Source organism: Podarcis gaigeae (assembly GCF_964106915.1).
Source record: "Podarcis gaigeae genome assembly, chromosome: 8".
In the NCBI taxonomy this organism is placed as follows: Eukaryota; Metazoa; Chordata; class Lepidosauria; order Squamata; family Lacertidae; genus Podarcis; species Podarcis gaigeae.
The window spans coordinates 90,554,556-90,560,555 of record NC_139684.1 but is presented as its reverse complement, the minus strand read 5'-3'; positions in this window follow the sequence as shown (position 1 = coordinate 90,560,555).

The following is a 6,000-nucleotide window of genomic DNA, read 5'->3' as shown; positions in this document are numbered from 1 at the left end:
TTCTCACCGGCCGCATAGACTCATGCCTACAAGGGTTATTCTGGGTCTGTGGCCACCGCGGCTATGTATGGGCCAGCCCCCACTCCCGTGGTACATGTTATCTCGGCCTGATCTTGCCCGGAGTCCGGGTCACCCAGGATTTACCTCCCGGAAGAAGGCGCAATAGGAGGGCAAAGGACTTGTCACAACTCTCTGATGTAGCAGCCAATAGCGAAACTTATGGCCGGGCTCTCTTTCCTGCATATGGAGCCGGTTCCAACCACGTTGACATCCTTAAATTAACGGACATCCTATTAAATTTCATGGAGGAATCCAATGCGGCTACTCAATCTATCCTGACGGAGTTGACAGAGGTCAGACAGACTGCGATACAGAACCGTCTTGCTTTGGACTACGTTCTTGCCTCGACCGGAGGCGTTTGTGCTCTCGTCGGAACCGAATGCTGCACACACGTGTCCGACCAAACCCTCAATATTACTGGACATCTTAACAACATTCATAAACTGACGGAAGGGCTTAAAGACATCCAACATGAAGGACTGTCAGATGCCCAGTTGTGGAGCTGGCTGCCTGGGTCGGGATGGATAAAGCAACTCCTAGGAAACGGACTCCTAATCCTCATAACTGTAACCATTTGCGTTGCTGTCTCCTGCTGCGCAATCCACTGCTTCCCGATGTGCTGTCAGACGTGTGGCTCTTGCCTTCCGACACATCTCCCGCGATCAGCTGCGGCCCACAGGCTGCCGGCCCCAAGAACCCAAGCGACTCCCATGGAAATGGGACCCCTGAAGAACTTCCGGAATCTGGATCCTAGGTATGACATGTCAGACTTTTATTGATCATGCGGAGAGAAGGATTGCACGGTTTCCAACCTCCGCAATCTTATCTCCGAAGGGGGGAACTGTCACCGGAAATCGCCCCCCCCCCCTCATTTACACATGTACCGCATAAGCACACACACAGACCTACACGCATCTCCCCTCTCTGACCTGAGAGATGTCCCTCTAGAGGGTCATCCCTTAAAAAAAGCCTTCCGTAAATAAGGAAGCGCTAGACTGACAGCCGTCCGCCATAAGCACTCCGCTTCGCCCCATTTTACTGAGAGTAGACCGGGCGCCTGAACTCTAGGTCAACCAGCGGCCGTATCAACCAATCACCATTACCGAACAGCGCCCCTGGTGGCGGCTACGCTGGTACTGCAGCCGGCATTCACTGCGTCCCTGTTTGACACCTCACTGATACAACGTTTCCGAGTTCAGTCAACCATGACTGATCCAATCAAGACCTTGTTACATTGTTTCCTGAACTTGGAGCCGGTTTAAACTTCAAAGTCTTTCACCGTTTTATATTTACTAAAAATCAGCCGTACGTCGGATTTCCATCGGACCACTTTTATTCCACTACACGTAACAAGGACTATCAAAGGGGGGTGATTTGGGACTGAGTGGCCATAATCCCTTCACCGAGCAGTCACGTACTCTGCGACCTTTTCCCCCTGACAGGACAACCTTGATAGCCCTCGTGATGGGCCCAGACACAGGGCTATCGGGGATACAATAACTTGCATATCTCAGTGTATTCCGCACGGACTCTCACAAAGGACAGTAACCGGATTCCCCTCAGGGGGCAGGAAACTTCGCCCTTTCCCTTTGTTTTTCAGGTTGACTCATGATGGGAGGGGAGAGGAAGCTCTGGCCAGGTGTCAGGACACTCAGATTACCTGCGAAGCCCCTCCTCGACTCCTCCTAATTCCAATGTAATCATGATGTAAATATGATGTAATTTCGGGGGTGTAGTTTGGGGGATTAGCAACTAATAAAAGTTAGGGTCATCCTTTGTTCGGGGCTTCCATCTTGTTTCACCTCGTGGACGGTGGGAGCCCTGTCGCGACAGCCCTTTTTCCTAAATAAAGACCAAGCCTCCTGGCTGCTGTTTTGCTCTGACTTGCCCTGGTCGGTGTCTTATTTGTCCAAGAGAGCCCTCGGATTTTTCCCGTAACAGATGTTTCGATTATTTACATTTCACATTTCGGGAACAGGGCCAGATTTAGATTTTATGAGGCCCTCAGCTCCTGAAGGTAATGGGGTCCTTTCTATGTCCAGCTGTCCTTTGCCAACAACAAATTGTCACTGTTTTTGGTGTTGAATATATGCTAGATGGTCATTGATGGCCCTAAGCTATTTGCACATAATAAATAGGAGCCTACACAGCACAAAACACTTTTGCTGTATGTAGGTTTTATTTTATTTGTTTTTTACCTTATATTTCAGAAATGTACATCCAGGTCTTTTTTCCTTTAATTTTTTTGGGGCCCCCCAAGAGAGTGGGGCCCTAAGCTATACAGTGGTACCTCTGGTTACAAACACTTCTGGTTATGAACGCTTCATGTTATGAGCTCCGCTAACCCGGAAGTAGCTGCTTCTGGTTGCGAACTTTGCCCCAGGATGTGAATGGAAATCGCGAGTCGGAGATCTCATTAGCGAAAGCATGCCTCAGGGTAAGAACTGTTTTAGCTTAAGAACGGACCTCCAGAATGAATTAAGTTTGTAACCAGAGGGACCACTGTAGCTTGTTTAGCACTTTTTGGGATACAGATCTTTCCCAGGTGGCTTCAAACAGCAAAGAGGTCTCCATGAAATCTTAATAACTGTATCTAGAGCAAGGGGTTTTGACCAAACTGCGGGAGGCAGTGGAGGACAGAGGTGCCTGGCGTTCTCTGGTCCATGGGGTCACGAAGAGTCGGACGCGACTAAACAACAGAGCAAGGGGTCAGCATCCTGTTTGGGGGCAGGGGGAAATCCTGGTGTCCTCCTCTTCTTGGTCACCTCCCTCTCCTCCCTTCCTCTGATGGTGTTTTGCTTCTATGGAAAGCACTTTGGACAAAGTGCTTTTGCAAATGAAAGGAACAATTGAACAGAAGAGAGGGGGAAATTCAGCTTGGAGGCCCCCCCCCCGCCCCCAATAGGATAAGAAGGACCATGGGAGAGAGGGAGGGAGGGAGGGAGTTGGCTGGGCCTAAAGATTTTGGTCTGTGGTTCAGAGGAATTATGCCAGAATTATGCCACAATGTCAGGGAAATGCCAAAAGCCCCTTTGGAGTTTCTGCCTGTTGTGTTGATTCCCAGGGCTGGACGGCCAAGAAGAGGAGCTCCCCTTTCGGAACTGGTAAGTGGTGACCCCTCCCTGTGGAAAGGAGGAAGCTGCCTTGTACCAAGTTCGAGCTCCGGTCCACCAGCCTCACGGACATGTCCCAAAGGACAGCAGAACAGGACCCTGGGCATCGTCTGGGCTGCGGGAGTTGCCAGAAGGAGGCATACGGAGTACAACCCAATCAGGCTGGGTGCAAATAATAAAATTAGCAGAATGAAAGACAATACAAGAAATGTAATTAATTTAATAGAGTATTTGGAAGTAAGAAATGAAAAATAGGATGCATTGATCATTTTAGATGCGGAGAAAGCTTTTGACAATATTTCGTGGTCATTTATGAACAAGATTTTAGAGAAAATGGAAATAGGTAATTCTTTCCTAGCAGGAATTAAAGCAATCTATGCAGATCAGTCTGCAAATATATTAATAAATAATATTTTTTCAGACAAATGCCAAATAGAAAAAGGAACGGGACAAGGCTGTTCCCTGTATCCACTGTTGTTTATTATGACATTAGAAATATAAGGAGAAATAGGAAAATTAAAGGTCTTGAGGTGGGACGTGGAGTTTATAAATTAAGAACATTTGCTGATGATGTGCTGCTGACACTAGAACAACCTTTGGAGAGTGTTCCCAAAGCATTAGAAGAAATTAAAAGGTTTGGAGAAGTGGCAGGGTTTTTTTGGGGGGGGGGTGTATATAATTTTTATTTTCCAATAAAAACAAATTTATAACACAATTAAACATTAGGAATTCATCACACGTCTTTTTTCTTTTAGACTTCCATCAACATGTCTGATAATTTTCCATAGTTATTACATATCTTCACATTTCTTCATTTATATTGCACTATGTGTATCTTATCTTACCATGTTATTTAAACAATATTTCTACCAAACCTTCTTACAGAGCTTCTTGGAAACTTACAAACGTTATATCATTATCACAAAGAGAAGTGGCAGGTTTTAAAGTAAATTCAGATAAAACCAAAATGTTGTTTCAAAACATGGATGAGAAGTTGAATTTTTTTAAAGAAAGGATGTTTGGTCTAAAAATAGGCAAAAAAAGTTAAGTATTTGGGAATTTGATTGACAGTAAGAAATCTCATCCTGTTTGAAAATAATTATATCAAATTGTGGAAAGAAATTAAGAGTTGGATATATGGGGAAGAATGAAACTCTCCCGTGTTAGGTAGAATTTCAGCTATTAAAATGAATTTATTGCCTTGGATGCTGTTTTTATTCCAATTAATCCCAATTGTGAATAATTTAAGCTGCTTCAAAGAATGGAAAAAAGATATCTCAAAATTATCTGACGGGGAAAAGCCAAGAATTAAACATAAAAGTATGATAGATACAAATGAAAGAGGAGGCTTTGCTCTGCCAGATTTGCAAATGTATTTTGAGGCAGCTTGCCTGTGTTAGTTAAAAGAATGGAGTGTATTGGATAATGCAGACATCTTAGATTTAGAGGGTCAAGATTAAAAATTCGGCTGGCATGCATGTCTGGTATGGGAAGGCTAAAATCTGCAAGAGTTCTTAGTAAGAAAATATAAATATATATTTCTTAGGAGAAATATAAAAATCTGCTGGAAAGAAAAAAAACCTTTATGGCTATCTCCCATTGAAGCAATCACAATTAAGAGAGTTAATATGGACAGACAATGTACAAGCAGTCAAGTACAACATTCCTTGTTTTCCTAGAGTGGACATGCGGGGGAAAACAGCCAGTGGAAAACTTCCTGTTTCCTCCTGGGCTGGGACATACTTCCTCTGCATGTGACCAGAGGTGGGTGTGACCTTACCTGTCCAGGTAACAAAAGGACAAGGCATGCAGCCCCCCCTTGACTTCCTCTGTCGTTGGAGCAGCTTTTAGCTAGCGATGCTCTGTTGGCTTCCAGCCAACACAGGACACTGGGATTATCCCCAATTGGGCTAGATCCACATGTATATCCTTTGTAACTAAGTCTGCCTTCAGGGATCCAACTGTGAACTGATGATGTGAGTAAACTTCTTTTATATACTTTACACAAGATTGTGGCGTGTTTATTCTTTTAAGAAGAATATAAGGGAACTTACCAGGAACCTAATAGTGAGAGGCTCACACAAGCCTGCAACCGATTGTCCACTGTGTGTTTAAAAGGGGAATATGAAACTCTGCAAAGTAAAGGAAAATGCTAGCACAAGTTAAAAATAAAGGGACCCCTGTGTCCATTCGTGGACGACTCTGGGGTTGCGGCGCTCATCTCGCTTTATTTGCCGAGGGAGCTGGCGTCCATGTGGCCAGCAGGACTAAGCCGCTTCTGGCGAACCAGAGCAGCGCATGGAAACGCCGTTTACCTTCCTGCCGGAGTGGTACCTATTTATCTACTTGCACTTTGATGTGCTTTCGAACTGCTAGGTTGGCAGGAGCAGGGACCGAGCAACGGGAGCTCACCCTGTCGCGGGGATTCGAACCGCCGACCTTAAAATGACAGAATATGCACAACTTGCAGATTTAACATATAGGATAAGAGAGCAAGAAGAACATAGGTTTAAAGAAGATTGGAAAACGTTTATTGACTATATGGAAAATACTTATGCAGCTCAAAGCGCTGGCAGCATCAACAGAGTAAATAATTTCTGATGGAAGTAAAAGTGGAGAAATGATTTGAATAGTTATAGTAAAATATGCAGGGAGGTATGAGATGCAAAATGAACCATGGAAAGAGAAGAAAGGACGTCACTGGATATTTCAGAGTTTGTAAAATGCTTATTTGGAAATGTAAAATTGAAAATTCAATAAAAAATATTATAAATAATAATAATTTTAGTCCCAGTAGTCTTAGTGCAAGGTGCCATCCAACCGTCTC